The sequence below is a fragment of the Erpetoichthys calabaricus genome, chromosome 9, assembly GCF_900747795.2.
Source record: "Erpetoichthys calabaricus chromosome 9, fErpCal1.3, whole genome shotgun sequence".
Taxonomy (NCBI): Eukaryota; Metazoa; Chordata; class Cladistia; order Polypteriformes; family Polypteridae; genus Erpetoichthys; species Erpetoichthys calabaricus.
Genome location: NC_041402.2, coordinates 55,700,108 through 55,718,870, shown reverse-complemented (window position 1 = coordinate 55,718,870; position 18,763 = coordinate 55,700,108).

Below are 18,763 nucleotides of genomic sequence, written 5' to 3'. Positions count from 1 at the left end.
ATTCATTTGAAATATGATGCTCTTTAAAATACTGAAAAAATATTAGCCAATGAATGCCTTTTTTTAGTTTTCATGTATTGTGTTATGCTGTAATGCTCTTTATTATTTCCATTTTAGAAGTCTGTGCATTTAAGGTGGTCTAATTAATTTTAAGCTAGCTAACATGACAGTTCACTTTATGCTTTAGAAGAAAATATTGTAGAGCTTTTGTTAAAAATCTCTGAGAAAAACCCATGTATTCAACAGAACAATGATTAACATTAGTTACAGTCTTGGATTTCTGTAGCTCTGATGAAAAAGTCCAAGCTTAATTATAGGGCAATTAAGCTTTAATCACACTTGCTGTTTCTGTAGTTAGAGCTATTGGTTCTTTGTTTGAACAATGGTCCCTCTGCTTGTCATTATTACATAGTGAAGAATGAAACATGTTATTGCTACCTGTAGTATTTACAAACTAATTAATTAGTAATTAAGTGTAATTTATTGAGACTGGTGCTAATAAGACTGATTTAGCCCTTAGTGGGGGGTTCAACCTTTTTTAAGTAAATGGATTAAAATATGTATATTAACCTTTTATATTTTATCCGTGACTAATTTTTAAAAATGTATTTTTTACTTTAGGGGTTCTCAACCTTTTTTCTTGGTGTACCACCTACATGAATTTAATTGTTTCTAAGTATCAAATTTTTTTGGGTCTTACATTAAGTACTGAACAGGAAAAACTAAACTTGATATTCCTTTACTTACCTCCACCATAATTATTGTATTTTTCAATTATTTTTTAATGTAAGATCAGTAGTGTGGATTGATATGGAATCAAATTAGAAAACCTAACATTTTCAGATTTTTAATTAAAAATGTGGGTGGATGCAGAAATGACAGGTTGCAAAGCACAGGAATAGTTGGGACAACAACTGGGTCAACCCATTTAATAATGGAAAGTCCAACAAAAATATTCTTCTTGGGTTCAATAAGCAGTCTGCTTGGACTTGGTGGGAGGATGGGATAGCAGGCTGCTTGCTGCTTGGGCTTATTGACACATTTACAACACAAAAGACGCTGACAGGGAGGTGCAAAGGGATTTAAGGTGGGCCAGGATTGCGAGTTTTTTTCGTAGGCTTTGGAAATTCTAGTGTTAAATACATTCATGTCTTTATGCACAGTATACTCATTAAGTAATAAGTAATTTTAAAATTTGTACTTGCATTTTAACTGAGATCTTATCAGGTTAAACAGACATGAAAACAAAGTAGTTTGAAACTGATCAGCATTAATTAAACCATTAATTGATTACTGAACTAAGATCTTTGGCCAGGTGACAATAGAGGAAAGGAGAGAGAGAGAAAAAAAAACCTTTGGATGTTCCATGGTCAATTACAACAAAGAAAGTCAAGGACAAAGTCAGATACAGTCAGAGTCCTGGAGACCTCAGCTAATGGCAGCCCACCACCTCCTGAGCTTTCTACAGTGGTCTGCGCTGGGCTGTCCAATCTAAAGGCAGAACCTTCCATCAAATGATTCAAGGCTTCCAGGATTTCAGATGGCTTTTCCATGGGATATAGGAGAATAGTTTGGCTTTAGGGCAGCTTGGCAGTGGCACAGTGGCATCAAGTGCCACAACAAGATACAGAAAGAGAATATCAAAACATCCATGAAAAAATGTCCTTTTGTTCAAGATCCATAATCCATATGTCATATATCCAGTTGTATGATCCCAAACAAATGTACGTTTGCTAAAATATTGTTAAATAAACCACTTTCAGTGAATCCTCTTGTGAATGGCTGGAGAGTGTGTTCAAATCTAATTGAGCTTTTGAATTGAACACCTGGTCTGGAATTCCAAATTATGAAAGGATAGTGTAGGCGGTTAAAAACTAGATTTCACTAGATTGAAATGATGAACACAAAAATGCTCTTTTGGAAAGATCAAAATTGAACAACTTTGGAGGTATTGACAGATGACCCACAAACTTATTAGCTATTAAAGCAAGATGAGTTTACCTTCTTAGGTATCTTCTACAAACTTAACTTATAAGAATGACAACAAAGTAATGGTAGAACATAAAATATGAAAATATGAAAGGACCCTGTGGTCCCCTAAGAAATGTTTTCTAAAAATGTAATTGCTTTTTAGTTGTGGTGCTGATTTACATTTGAGGTCTGATTTCAGATTTACCAAAGAAAATGTACAAATTTCAGTTTAGGCTTTTAACTATTTTATTTCCTATATAGGATGAAACACATGAAAAACGCAAAAGGGAAAACCATTAAATTGTATCTGTGTGTATTAGTCTTGTTGGTACCTTTAAAGGAGGCAGAATAAATAAATGCTGTTTATGTGGCTACAGCTACTTAATAATTATTCCAGTTTTCCCAATACTGAAGTACATAATCTACTCCAGTAGCTACTGAAGGACAGCAGTATTAAATTGGTCATCAGGTTTTTTTAGTTAAATAGGATAGTATGTCATGGCACAACAGTAAGATGCCACATGTCATGATTTCACATTTTGGTTGGTCCCTCTTGCAGACATGAGGAGAATGAGCAAAGTCTATACAAACAATGACTGGGCATGGGATTGCTCACTACCTGCTGGTGCTGCAAGGTGTCCCAAAACATCATGTGCCCTATGGAAAATTTTTATAAGTAATGGGTCACAAATAACCAGCAATAAAAATGCAATTAATTAGTTTATTTATTTCTGCATAAACTCAGTTCAGGTGATCTCTTAGCTGGGATTTCAGTGTAGATTCCTGCAGTCCCAAGTTACTGTTGTCTTTGTGTCACTGCGGCCTGGCAGCCAAAATGTACCCACAGTGCTCAGTAAGCAGGTGGAAAACAAAACACGTGGTGAAATGAATTTGTACACATTTATAATAACATCATAATTTGAGTTTGTTTTCATTTTTTCACTCTTTTCTAAGTGATTTCTGACCCTTTTTTCCCCATCTTGAGTTTTAGAGCATGCAGAACTTAATTTTAAGATTCATTTTTGTTTAGGAAATGTAAGAAGTTGAAATATTTTTGTGTCTTTGGTGTTGCCATGTTTATTATGATTTGGGTGCAACCATTTTGTTGCTGTCATTAAAACATTGCCCATATGTTCAAAATGTTGATGTTTTTGGGCTTGACAGAAGATGGCTGATATTCTTGGGTTTTGAACTTTGGCTTGGACAAATGTTTCATCTTTTGTTCCCCTGTTTTTGTTCACTTTACCTTAGCAGTAAAAATAACTGTTTGAATGTCACACCCCAGCAATTCATTTTAATATTGTAATCAGATTTTACTATGGTTACCTAGTGAATAGCACACATACAAAGACATTTTAAATAAAGAAAAATCTGCCATACAAGCTTGACTGTCCCATGGAATAATATATGCCTTATTGAAGACAACAATTTAAGAGATGGAAAAATACATTAAGAAAATTTTATAGAATGGCTTTATAAGACCTTTTAGTAGCCCAGTGGACACTGTTTTGTTTTGTTTTATGTTTTTTTGGTCACAGTATTGACTACTCTGAACCTAAACAGATTTACTGTAAAAAAAAAAAAAAAATTACCCTCTTCCTTTCATCTCCTCTTAGTAAACCAGGTTATTTCATCAAATATTTTCACAAAATGAAATCTCTGCAGTGTCTGTAATAATTATGGAAGGGGATGAGTGGCAGACAGCCACTTTGAATATAGGATATTGCCCTATGGACTGGCAAATGGACCAGCTATATTTCATTCCATTTTTGATGATGTTTTGGGTATCTTTGTCCTAACACTTTTAATGATATACTTTTCTAAGAATTTCTGGACGTCTACCAACCATACAAAAGAAGTATTACAATGTCTAAGTAAAAGTTAGGGGTATAATTAGAGAAGTCTGAATTTCACAAGACATGGCATGGTCTCTTAAGCCAAATAGTCAACTATATGAAAATTAATAGTGTAGACGGCTTGTGGTTAAAAACTGTTTGTGCTTCTGGGTACTGCATTAAATGCTACAATATACAGTAACTTGGTTTGTGCAGGGTCTGAAGTGCTTTTTTGGCATCTTTTGCTTCAAATATCTTGTATGCATAGGAGTTGAGTGCAGCTCTGGTGATGTAACTAGTCAATATGTTAGTTATCCTAAGAAGACATATGCTAATGGGCTAGGTTTCCTTGAATAGATATTAAAATATATATGGGTATGGTTATATACTTTAAAAGAAAGTCCAAGAGATTCTGCCTCCCAGATTCATAGTTCAAATACTCAGCAAATTTCTTAACCATCTTAACAGAAACAGTTTTGAACTGCCTTATCTTTCTGCCCTTAAGGTACACATGACCCCAGTACTAACCATGCAAAAGATATAATACCTCTTAACACTGTTTCTTGGATTTTGTCAATATCCTGCAAGCTGACATGAAGACCAACATTAATATTTTCTACAGTAGCTTCTAATATCCTTTTAAAATCCATTTGAAGCTAATGTCCAAATAGACTGTAGATTGTCAATTTCGTGTAATCTGAAAAATATCCAAAATGAAAGTGAAGCAAAATTCCAGATAAAGATTAAGGTTACTTAATTATTGTGCTGTCACAACATCCAAATAATGTTACATGCTATGTGATGGTTTCAGAGTTTCTGACAGAGATTACTTCCCTGCAGTAATTTAAAAAAACACCCATTTTGTACAAAATATGATTAGTCAGCTACAGGTTTCATTTCTGATTTCACAGCTATTTCTATTTGCTGCTCATTACCTTCTCCTTTTTATTGTTTCTAGATTTACATTGACTCAAACTGAACACTACAAACACCATAACCAGTTATTGTAATTGTATCCAGACATCTATATTACAAGTCAGAATATGACAAGGTAATATCAGATACATAGATTAAATATGTCAAGGGCTGCAAATATGTTCTTTGATTTCCTAGTTGCTGCTGTATATGAAAATCCCATCTTGCATGCACTGAAATTTAAGGTACGGATTGTATAGCAAAGAAAAAAAGTACTAATTTATTTTGACGGGAGAATTGATTTACTGTATGGATTAGAAATAATAGGTGTCTTAACTGGATCATTCAACTGCATCTATTTATCCATCCTACTTAGTAAAGTTCTGCAATATTAAGGAGTAACATAATTGCAGTATTATTTTTCCTTCTGTTCCATTTAAAGATAAAGACTTGCATAATTCACAAAATCGAGTTTACCTAAATAAGTCAAAAGATAAGGGACAGCCAATTTTTGAAGTATTATTTTACACCAGATCATCTCCAGATCCTGCTAAATGAAACAAACTAAAATGAAACTTTAAATGATATTTCCTAATTCTAATACTACTACCTGCGGTGGGCTGGTGCCCTGCCCGGGGTTTGTTTCCTGCCTTGCACCCAATGTTGGCTGGGATTGGCTCCAGCAGACCCCCGTGACCCTGTAGTTAGGATATAGCGTGGTGGATAATGTATGGATGGATGGATAATACTAATACTGAATTTAAGCCAATGCTTTTGTCTTAAGTCAGGTTTTTCATTAGAAAGTAAAAAAAAATCCAAAAAATGCATGGATTAGTTGGACTGAGAACTGAAAGTTGTACAGACATGAGTGTGTGTGGATGTGCATGCTGACCATGATTGTTTCCAGGTGCTTTTTTAAAAAGCTTTGGCCCGTCACGCACCAAGTATTAATTTACAGTACATTTTTAAATTAAAAAAGATCATTATCGTCTTTACATAAGAAACATGTTTACATATATTCATACTGTATATAAAGATTTGAAAAAAAGAAAATACTGCTAAAATGTTTAGCCCTTTCTTTTTATACCTTATTTATGATTTTATCATCACTTGGAATTAAAGACATTGCATTGTTTGACCTTAGTCTATCAGTGACTTCATGACCACTTCTCTGCTATCAAATATGTAATCATATTTACTTGTACTTGTAACTATATAATACTCTTCGGTTCTGAGTAACTTGTGGTAGCCATCACGAACTAGACAGCCAGGCAAGTTGTACTGAGCAGAAGCTGATGAGAGAAGGGAGTTGGACATCTTGCGATGACAAGTAGCAATTGTGTGTTTAATTTAGTAGTTATAATGAACCTTATTGTCACAGTTTCTGATCTGCAGTATTCCTTTGCTCTATATCTGACGCTAAAATGAATGCTGTGTGTAAAGCCTTTTGCAGGTTTTTGTTCCTGTATTGATAGATGAGGTCAGTGTACCTTCAATCACCACAAAGCCTGTTTTATTTTTAAAATAATGTGGCAAATAAACAGCATACATATCAGTGAGCAAGGAGTTTCTGTTCATTTTGAACATACGGTATGTCTTCTAAACCTTCTAAATTCAAAGTAGTTACATACTTCTTGATGAAGTTGAAAGATGTTTTGTTGCAGTTGACCATATACTCTATATAATGTCATACTTACCATATAATTGTATGCATGGGCGTCGTAGTGGGAATAATGATTACCCAGGGCCAGGGGGCTGGTCTTTCGAAGCCTGGAGAGGAAGGAGCCCACAGAGACTGCTTACCTATAGGACCCAGAGTTCTGTGCTACACCTCTGATTGTACAGAAGGGCTCTGCTTATGTAATACAGTTTTTATAGTTAAAAATCAGGCCAGTGCACCACAGGTCGTAAGCAGAAATTGTCTATCAAAAATGTATTTTCAATATACACACTTCTTCAAGCATTTGTATACACTTTAAAAGATTTCTTCCACCTACTCCATGAAAAGAAGTGGCCCTGCATCACTGTCAGAAAATGCACTTAATGGTAATAATATTTGGCCAAAAGCAGATTTATCTTTGCTACTATTCATTTTAATGGTGCTTTTCAAAAAATAAGAATTCACTTCATTAGGCAGCATTCACTTCATTTATTACTACAGCTAAAGGATAATAAAGATATTATATTATCAAATAATAACCATTTCCAGCTAAACATAGATTATAATAACAACTGATGTTGTGGTAAAGTTGACTTTCTATGTATAGATAGATAGATAGATAGATAGATAGATAGATAGATATGTAGTTTATATGAAATGGTCAGTATGTGCTTGTGTGATTTTTGTGTATATGTACAAAACAATTGTTTATATATATTTATATACATATACACACACAGTGTAAATATATATATATATATAGAAAGTGAGAGAGGGGGAGACATTGAGCGAGATAGAAAAAAATACCAGGCTTCATATTACTGAGCAAAACACTATCCAAACACATGTTTCCGTGATGGAAATGAGTCTAGAGACATAATATGAGTTGTAAATCGCTAGCTGATATTTTGTAATCAATCAGGTGTGAAAATCTAATATTTCTCAACAACACATTTTTCAACTTGACAGACATGAGCAGTGAGCCGTAAGTTGTCCATTTCTCTGTGTTGAGAGTCATTTCAGCAGCACTTCCTTTTCTTTAATTAGAAAACGACAGCAGATTTATACAGAATTAAAACTCATATGGCAAGCAATTGACAAGTGATAGACAGGGGTGAATGCCATGAGCCATTACTCATTTTTAGAGTGATTTTATTATATCATGTTATTTGATTTTCCCTACTTATTAAAATACCATGAGAGGTGAGATATAAGCAGGAGAATATACTGCTGATAGTCCTAGAAAATTCAGCTGATTAGTTTTAAAGTACACTATCCAGAGACTTAACTTTACACAGCTGAACATGATCCATAGTACCCATTACCTGCTTCACTGATCCCTTTTCTGCTAAAGGCAACTTTTTCTGAGCTTGGCTTGAGGGAATGAAGATTAACTTGCACCTGGTAGGCAGTATATACAGTATCAAATGAAGATGGTCTCTAAATTGACAGGTATACACTAGTTTATTGTTTCAATTTATGCTATAGCTTAAACAGTTATTTTTTTACACCAAATGCTCATATTTTATGTATAAATATATTGTATTTTCCCAGAGTTATAGCACAGTTTTTCTTATTTAACATACAGTATATCAGAAGCATTTCTTAGAGTTAACCTGCAAAAGAAAACTGTAAAATTTAAGAAATAGTTTGAAAAATATTTTATTGTTTGAAAACATAATATTACTTTTCAATAGCATTCAGGGTTGAAATAAATACAACCTTGCTTAAAACATTGCAGTTTTACTGTATATTGGATGCACATTGCAGTATAATAAAAAGGCAAAAAAATTACAAAGTGGGAATACATGCTTACATTTAAGAAACTTGATCTGGATTATTTATAAATATTGTTCAGGTTACTGGTACAACATCTTTATTAATATTAAATTTAAAAAGGATCCTTTGGGTATGCTTCAGGCATGTTCAAATATAAAAAGAAAAAACAACAAAGGCTCAAGAGCACAAAAGCACCAGTGCTGGACTGAGTGAAAAGAAAAAAAGAAAAAATGAAAATAATGCACATACCATGTGTTTTCATTGACTAAACCCACTTAATCCAATTATAATGTCATAAGGGGTCATAGCCTGTTCCAGCAGCAGCAAATCATTTAACTGTCCAAAGGTTTATGAATACGCAATAATTATAGTTTGTAATTTGTCTTTCAAATGTCCATGCCACCATGAAAGAATACAAATAACATAATTATTTCAATGTACAAAAAGAAGAAAAAAGTGATAACTTACATAAAATGAACATTAATGTCTAGCAGGCTGTACAGTTACTATAATTCAAGCCCAAGTGTTACGACCCTGTAAACCTATTATGTCACATTCTGCATATTCCAGGTTTTCAAAATTTTCAAAACCAAATACTCAATGACACCAGTGGATACCAAAGGGAAATGTTATTTAAGATTTAAAGCCAGAGAACAATAGACTTTGGGAGTCTGAAAAGGAAACATTGATAACTTCTAAGAAGTACATGGTTGAACTATTCAGATAAATGATCTTTTAACTAACCAGTTATTAATGGTCTGAATGATCTCTGAAACTTCGTTGTTCAGGCATGCAATATGGCGTCTTTTTTATATTTTTAGCAAAGTCATATTGTAAGCACTGGCATCTTAAAATATAAATTAATAATAATAATATTATTAATAATACTTAATAAAATATTAGTTTATTCTATTTAAAGTTGTATTTTATTGATGTAATAGTTTCTTTTATTCAGTGTGTTTTTCAATTCCTATATACAGTATGTTTGCACAGAGAAATTTGGGAGTAATACTTTAAAAGTTGTAGTGCCTATCTTTTCTATTTCTAATATAAGGGATGACATAAATGTTGTATAGGCATATACTATATATACATATATACACATGATACACAACATTAAAACCACAGACAGGTGAAGTGAATAACATTGATCATCTCATTACAATGGCATCTGTCAAGGGATGGGATATACAGTATTAGGCAGCCAGTGAACAGTCAGTTCTTGAAGGTGACGTGTTGGAGGCAGAAAAAAATAACAAGAGTACGGATCTGAAAGACTTTAGTAAGGACCAATTTGTGATGGCTAGAGAACTGTGTCAGAGCATCTCCAAAATGCCAGGTCTTGTGGGGTGTCCCTGATATGCAGCAGTTACTACCCTAAAAAAATGGTCCAAGGGGGGACAACCAGTGAACTAGTGAACTGGCAACAGGGTTAAGGGCACCCTAGGCTCATTGATGTGCGTGGGGAACAAAGGCTAGCCTGTCTGGATTGATCCCACACAAGAGCCAGCATAGCACAAATTGCTGAAAAACATAATGCTGGCCATGAGTGAAACCTATCAGAACACACAGTGCTTTGCTGCTTGCTGCATATGGAGCTGTGTAGACAAAGACAGGTCAGAGTTCTTGTGCTGACCCCTGTTCACCACCAAAACAGCCTAAAATGGGCATGAGAGCATCAGAACTAAACCATGAAGCAATGGATGAAGTTGGACTGGTCTGATGAATCGTTTTCTTTTAGATCATGTGGACACCCGGGTGTGTGTGCATTGTTTACCTTGGGAAGAGATGGTAGCAGGATGCACTATGGAAAGAAGGCAAGCCGGCAGAGTCAGTGTGATGCTGTTTTGGTGAAACAAGAGGGACATACACAATTTTAGGAAGGTGGTCTTTATATTGTGGCTGATCTGTGTGTGTATACATATATATAAGGGCTGGGAATCGATTAAAAAAGTTAAGCAATTAACACTAGAATTACCAAAGCTTATGAGAAAACTCGTATATCTGGCCCACCTTAAATCCGCTCACATGTCTCCATTCAGCGTCTCTTGTCTTGTAAATGTGCCCATAATCCCAAGCAGCAAGCAGCCTGCTATACCACCTCCCACTGCTGGAGAAACTGCAAAAACCTCTCCCAACTGAGCTCTGTAAGACATGCTGTTTCTTTGAAGGACAGGTGATTGGCAGGATGATGGTGGACCTCATCCTGTATCCAAATGGTGCCATCTTTCGCCTTTATGACTGGTGCAGCTGTGTTGTTCTTATATGTGAGTGGATGTTTCTTGTGGGGAGGGCTTCTGTTCTCTTTCTCCAATCTGAGTTCACCTCTGTTATAGCACGTCTTTATTTGAAAACAGTAGTGTCAGATAGGGGCGAGCGTGAACGTGACTGGGAGAATAAAACTGAATAAAAAAAAATGCTAACCTTTACAAGTACCATACATTTACACTGGCTGTTACAGACTCAAATCAAGTGTATGCTTTTATTGTATAATAGTAAAAATAAGAACAGCTCACTACTCAAAACGTTTATTTTGGGACACGTTAAGACTCAGACCCAGGACCTCTTGAATAGGAGTCAGCAGCTCTAACCACTGTACACCAACCAAGAAGTCAGGATAACCAGCAACACTAACCTGATTTCTTTTTCTTCGGTTATAGTCTTGGGGGAAAAAAAGCACATTTGTTCTGTTATACTTGTATCTTTTGTGAAAGTGCTTATTTGATATTTGGACTTCAGTCTTCACACATTATACACTTCATGTCTACATTTTGTCATTAGTACTGAAACATGGAAAAAGTTTGTCTTTTAGGTATGTGTTCAACATTTCCTGTCATCCTACACTTACACAGATCTTTGCAGACACAGAACATACGTGAAATGCATGTGCTCCGAATAACCTGACTCACTGATAAACAAGGCTTCAGCTGGGAGAGGTTTTTGCAGTTTCTCAGGCGGTGGGGGGAATGGTATAGCAGGCTGCTTGCTGCTTGAGATCATCGACACATTTACAAGACAAAAGACGCTGAATGGAGATGTGCAAGTGGATTTAAGGTGGGCCGGATTTACGAGGTTTCTTTTAAGCTTTGGTAATTCCAGTGTTAATTGCATAAATTTATCTAGCAATAAAATATGTCATTATAAAATTAATACATAAGTCATGAAGTAAATACACACTGAATCACAAACTTATTGCAGAATCAAGACAAAGTAATTTAAATAAAATTAATGGCATAGTTTAAACTTAAACAATGACCTTAAACCTGAACATTTAACTAAACACTACTTGAGCAAGCACAACCTGAATTTGAATGCCTTCCTAAAAGGCAAGTTGAAAAGAAGGCAATAAAAAAACGAGGCCAATGCATTAATTCTCGAATTGGTATGGCATATGAGACACAGACGTGTCAAAGTAAAAGACGATCAAAGTGACTGTTGATTTTGAAGGCTCTGCTAAAAAAAAAGATTTAATTGAATCAATACGAAACTCTTAAATGGGTATACATTAAATCTTGTGTTAAAAGTCCCCAAGTACTATTCTCAATTGTTCAACACCATCAACAACTTGATAAATATACTCTACACAAGTGTTTTTCAACTGGTGCACCATGGAAATAACAGTGTAGTGCCCCTGGGTCCAGACCTGAGAGAGGCGCTCCTCAGGTTGTTGAGACCTGTCTGAGGAGGACAGGAGTACCTCTACCTAGAGAAGCCAACATAAAAGCAGCACCAGTGGGATTGGAAATGTGCAAGTGATATAGGTCATGATAGCTTGTCGATTCCAGAAGATCACTTGAAACTGGAAATGGCCTTGCCGTCCGCGTTATCATCTACTCCTCATGAGCTGGGAGCATCAACTGTAACGGGGCTTGCCGCTTAACCTGCGGAGCGCGAAGGTCAAAACGATCTGTCCGAAATGAAGGTAATGATCACTGAGCTCAAGAAAGATATAAAGAAAGAAATAGATGGTATGGTCAAGACAAACGAGAAGCTGCGGCTGGAGCTGCGGCAGGATAAGACTTGGAGGTACGTGTATATAATTGATTTGAGGCAGCCTTTAAAGGTATGCTGGAAAAATTGAGGAACACATTCAGGAAAATGCGTCTAAGTTTGAAGAAAAACTGAGAGCACTTGGCGATTAGTTGGAAGACATTAAGCAAACATTCACGACTCGAATTGAAAGAGCTGAACATCTGGCATCCATCACCGATGGAAGAGCAATGGCTGCGAATTCCGAATGCTAATATATGTAGTCATTGAATGTCTATAAAAATAAACAAAGTACATTACCACAGCATTTCAACAATATTTACTTTCAAGTTTTAGGAATGATTTTAAACATGTGGACCCTTTGAATTTAATTGGCCTTGTATTTGTATGGAATACAAATAGCTATCTTTAACATCTATATATATAATTCACTAAGCCGCCGACAAGTAAGACACCCATGGCGCACGCAGGAAGGAGCCACGGCCACCAACTCTAAGACCATTGGATACGACGACAACTCGCAGAGCCACGCCCACCAACTCGGACGTGACGCCTCGGAAAACATGCCGTCATTTCTGTTTGTCTGTGCCACAGTCCACATGCAGCTCTGAGCCATGTTGACTTTTCATTAGTCAACCTCAGTGGAACCTTGGTTCACACAGAGGCAGCGCCAGAGAGAGACAGAGGCACACACAGGCAGCGTGAGAGAGAGACAGAGGCACACACAGGCAGCCCGAGAGAGAGAGCCGCGCACACACAGGCAGCGCGACAGAGAGAGCCGCGCAATCCTTTAAAACTGAGGTTAAAACACAATGAAGGAAGCAGTCTTTAAAAACCAATAAGCCCTGTGCCTCTTTTTCATTAGCGTCTCACCTGCTTCACCGCCCTGCAACAGTCGAGACGCTTTCTCAGCAACTGACCTTCTCTGTGCCTGACTCCACTACTGTCAGTCGCCTGATTAAAAATGGTGAACTCCTGCAATGTTACTATCTTGGTTAGCTTTTAAATAAAGTTCGGATTTGTTCAAATGTTCCTTTTTTTCCCCCTGTGCTTAAAACTCATTTTAAAAAAAAGTGTTTATACAACTGCTGCAATGTTACAGAGAGAGAGAGGGCTCACCTGCTTCTGAGAGACAGAGGGGGAGGGGGCTCCCGTGCTGCTGAGAGAGAGAGAGAGAGAGAGTGGGGGGGAGGGCTGGGAAGGCTCCTGTGCTGCTGAGAGAGAGCCTGCGAGTGCATCTGAGCAAAGACCATTTCCTGTTAGATTTGCCTTTGCAATGACAATTAATAAGGCACAGGGCCAAACTTTCAAAAAGATGTGAATGTATCTGCCAAAACCAGTTTTCAGTCATGGACAGTTGTATGTTGCTCTCTCCAGAGTTCCATCTTTTCATTCACTTACTGGTATGCCTGCAGGAACACGTGCAGCGAGCGAGAGAGAACGAGCGACACACACACGCATAGAGGTAAGCGAGAGAGAGAGCGCTGGACGCATAAGAATAATAATATTTCATTACATTGATATACCGGTGTTTTCAGTATTCAAAGCGCTATCCACACAGGGAGAAACCGGGAAGCGAACCCAAAATCTTCCACAGTCTCCTTACTGCAAAACAGCAACACTACCATTGCGCTACAAGGCAGTTAAAGAATGCACTGGGCTCGATTTTGTTTTCACTTCTGTTTACAGCGATCGGATCGTAGCGTGCATTGTTGCAATGTTACTTTTCTTGGTGGCTTATTACATTACGGATGTTTCACATGTTCATTTTTTTCCCTGTGCTTAAAAGACATTAAAAAAGTGTTTCTCAATTGTGACTCCGAAACAACTCAGTACTCAAGCTATATTAAGCGTCAACAACTAAGACTCGCTACACCTTAATGAACAAGTGCTAAAACTTATCCCTACCGACAAAGTAACTTTCACAGACGATCCCGCTTTCAGTCACGGACAATTGTATGTTGCTCTCTCCAGAGGTCCATCTTTTCATTCACTCACAGTGGTATCCACAAACCCACCCCATTTGGACAACTGTGTCGTTCAGCAAGTGTTCACCCATCAATACATAATTATGCGGCGTATGTTACGCCGCGGGTTAGCTAGTAACATATAAAACAAATAAGACACTCTAAAAATAAAAGTAGGCCTATCATATTCACTTTTTAACTAAAAGGAAACAGAACCATCTGAATAAAACTAAAAAGTGCACTCCTTTACAATGGTCCCATCAGAAAATGTTTTTTTTTTATGTTGCTTCAAAATCCACGCTACTTTAATTGAACATTCATTTGCACGCTGCTGGGCTGTAAATAAATGTAAGAGGACTCTGGCGCATCTGTCATAGTGGGCTCCCAGTTCGGTTATTTTACGTGCCCTCACTTCAGACTGCCACGGATATGTTTGCACAAACGATCTGTGTTTTTCCTCATAGTGGCGGTTCACATTGCTACTTTTCACTAAAGCCATGGTTTCAGAACACATGAGAAAAACTGGCTTTGAATCACCAGTAGGAAGAATGAACATATATTGGTTCATCCATTCATCTATGAAATTTCTAATAAGTCATGCTCCCTGTCGCTCTTTTGTTTCTGTTATTTACTCCTGCGACATCTGCACATTTTACCCATGCACTGTAACAATTGAATAGATGCACACACATCAATAAGGGAAATAAAATTGCTGCATGAATATAATCAGTCATTCTCGTTCATTTTTCAAAAATGAGACACCATCCAGATAATGCTGTCACTCAGTCCAGGTCCGCCACTTCGTGATGCCTGTACTAGAGACTTATTTTGGTTTTTGTGCCACTCAAAGATAACTTATTCAGCACTTATGTGATATGACATTGATTCGATCTTCTTACAGAAACATGAAATGAAAAAAAAAAAGTGTAATTTTTACGTTTGTAACATTCCTTTTAGCATTTCACTAGGACTGCCATAAACATCACTACCTGTCCCTTTTCCACCCACTCCCCTGCACCTAAGTCAAGCATGTATAAACCCAAAAAATAAACACTAGTGCTACTTATTGACATATTGGCGTATCGTCGTGAACTGCCTAATATGAAATTTTAAACCTTTTAAATGAAAAATTTCTTTCATAAAAATTTGAAAGTTAGTATATAAATACGATACTCAATGTGTATGTAACTCCTTAGGTACATTCTTAACTTTTTTATATTATTGTTTATGTTTATTATTGTAATGTTAAAAAAAAAAAAGATGAAAATTCTACCTGGATCAAAGCATTACCTGAGGCGTTTGCCTCATGGCCGGCCCTGAATGCAACAATATTTTTTAACACATTAAACAGGACACATTAATTGCAAAAATTAATGTGTTAACTTACCCTGGCCTAATATATAAATATCCATCCATCCATTTTCCAACCCGCTGAATCCGAACACAGGGTCACGGGGGTCTGCTGGAGCCAATCCCAGCCAACACAGGGCACAAGGCAGGGAACCAATCCTGGGCAGGGTGCCAACCCACCGCAGGACACACACAAACACACCCACACACCAAGCACACACTAGGGCCAATTTAGAATCGCCAATCCACCTAGCCTGCATGTCTTTGGATTGTGGGAGGAAACCGGAGCGCCCGGAGGAAACCCACGCAGACACGGGGAGAACATGCAAACTCCACGCAGGGAGGACCCGGGAAGCGAACCCGGGTCCCCAGGTCTCCCAACTGCGAGGCAGCAGCGCTACCCACTGCGCCACCGTGCCGCCCATATATAAATATATGCACATATATATATTCAGAAAGTTTACAGTTTATGATTTTATAAATGATGGAGAGAGGGGTATTTATATGAGTAAATTGAACTTTGCAAAGTGAGCTGCAACAAACTTTCTACATGGGTAGTGTGATGCAGGATGGGAAGGGTGAGAAAAAATATGAATTGCTGCTAATTAGTGGTAAACGCAATGTACACATAATGATTTGTAAAAAGTACTAGCAACAACTTGCACTTAATGTGTAAAAGTGCTGCTGTCAGATCCCAATCTGATTTTGTTAAAACTCTGTATTACATTTCTATTTATGAAAAAGAAGAGATGAGTGTTTTTGGCACCATTTCTGAAACATACCTTTGGTTGACATTGTATATTTGTCATTACTTTTTTTTTGTTCATGTAATACTTTGGGTTAGACATTTACAGCATGATGAGCACTGTTCACATTTCTTTTTCTTTATATATTATTGACATATTTATTAAGGTGAAAGGCATTTATTAAGGTGAAAGGCTCTTTGACAGCCATGATGCTGTCCTATTACTGGTAAAATAAAAATACTTGCTGTATATATTTTAACTTCAACATATAAAACAAGATAACCTCTATATCTCCCTGAATTTTCCGCCATTCCTAAATGTCATGCCTTTTTTTTTAACAGCAAAAGGGACTGCAGTCTTTTTATGTCATAAACCAAATACACAAAATCACAATCTTCAATCCTGAATTTTTGCCACTGAGGTCACAAAGATAAAGGTACCAAATATAAAAACATCATTTTTTATCACAAGGTGACTGAGTTGAGCAGAATACCAGTCATCCCAGGTGAACAGATTCTTTTTAGTCTTGTAAGCAGACAACAGTGCCGTGTTAGCTTGTAACGTTTTGCAAGTGTGTCCTTTTAAGGGAAAAGATGTCTGTTGCAGATAGCTATCCCTTGGGACAATTTCATCATGCAGTGTACATTGTATTAGAGGTTCACAGTGTAAATTCTTCCAGAGGAAAAAAAAATCTCAAACTATTGTTGCCTTTCCCACTCAAAGGGCGGTGTAGTGCTTAGCACTTTACACTCACAGCTTACTGCATGAAGCAGTATGCTATCCTGTAGCTCAGGAGGATCTACCTTCCAAAGGCTTGCCTTTCAGATAGCATTATAATCTCATAATTAGCAGATTTAGATAGATAGATAGATAGATAGATAGATAGATAGATAGATAGATAGATAGATAGATAGATAGATAGATAGATACTTTATTAATCCCTAGGGGAAATTCACATTAGCAAAGTTGCTATCATGGTTTCGTTATTGCTTATCTTCAGCATTGTTACCTTCCACTAGGTAGAATTAATTTTGACATAAGAAGTGGTCACATTAACCTATTGTGAATTGAACAGCCTCGGCACACACATTAAGGTTTGGAACAGTTATTGTCCCTGGCTGCAAAAGGGAATTATTGACTGACTGAATAAGACAGTTTCCTGCCATTTGTGTTCTTTAATTTTATTAATAAAAGATACCCTTATTTGTTTAGTTTTGGCATTAATGTAATTAAGCATGGCAGGGAAAATTTATTTCTAGCAGTATCTAAGCATAAAATTTACTCTGAGGTTATGGGATTGCTATTTTTATAATAAGTGCATTCAGTTTATACTAGGCAAAACTAAAAATATATATTAATGTGTTGTGAAATTATTGGAATGGGATACTTGACCTATACATAGAGTTTTACAATTTTACTTCTGTATACTACTTTGTAGGTAAAGTATACAATTTCTAAATACGTAAATAGAATGTATACTTAAGTAAAATCCACCCTAACCCCCCCGAACCCAACAGGAACATCACGCTGAAATGTGTCCCGAAGCATGATTGCTGTGCCTATGTAAGATTGTTTGTCCGTTGCCAGGGTAGGGCAACAGCAGGCTCACAGCCGTGCAGTGAGGCGCCACAGAAGCAAATCCTAAAAGATCAGGGTCGCGCTATAAGTCTCTGTCTTACACCCCAAAACACGAGTCTGAGTCTCAGTACTTTAGCAAAACCAGCTCTATTCAGCTTGAAACAGGAACAGCACAGTTATTTATTGTAACAATATCTGCCACTCTCCTATAAACAGATACATCAGTCAAGCGGGGTCATGGCCAGGTTAGTGGCCAAGTAATCCTGTTCCTTGCATTTACAATGTTCCTTGCATCACCCATCGAGTTTACTTTGGTGGAGAGATGCAGCGGAGCTATGAGCCTGCTGTTGCCCCGGCAACATATAAACAGTCTTCCACAGATGCGGTGATCACACTTCGGGATGCTCTTCGGCGTGTTGTCCCATTGACGGAGGTCCCAAGAGAGTTTAGAAACCTCACATTTTCTTGAATGAGTGCCGCATTAATAGGAATGTTTCTTCAACGAGTGTCACTGAACCACATAAAAACGGCTTTTTCAAAACCTTCAAATGCAGCAGTTCGCATACATTTGCAACACGAGATTTTCCTTCTTTTTTTTGCTTGGTCTTTCAAGAAAGTTGATGTCGATGGTGAAATTCCAAATTCACTGGCAACATCTTTTTTATTTTTGCCACAATCGAGAAATGTAAAATTTTGTTTTCTAATATGAACTGTTATCATTTTTTCGTGTCTGCTGTTTCTATAGGAGGGTGACAATGAGTTAAATTCCAGTGGATGTTTTTCTAATGTTGACAAGCAATGAGCAAAAGGTATCACTGAAAACCACCGAAAACAAAAACAGCGAAAAAACAGTATGAGCAAAGAGCGAAGAAAGAATTTTTTTTACAATGTTTCTGCTTGGGGATCATTGTGCACAACTGAGCTGCGGCCACAGAACTAACTGCTCTGTGGATGATTCATTCAGGCATTTCA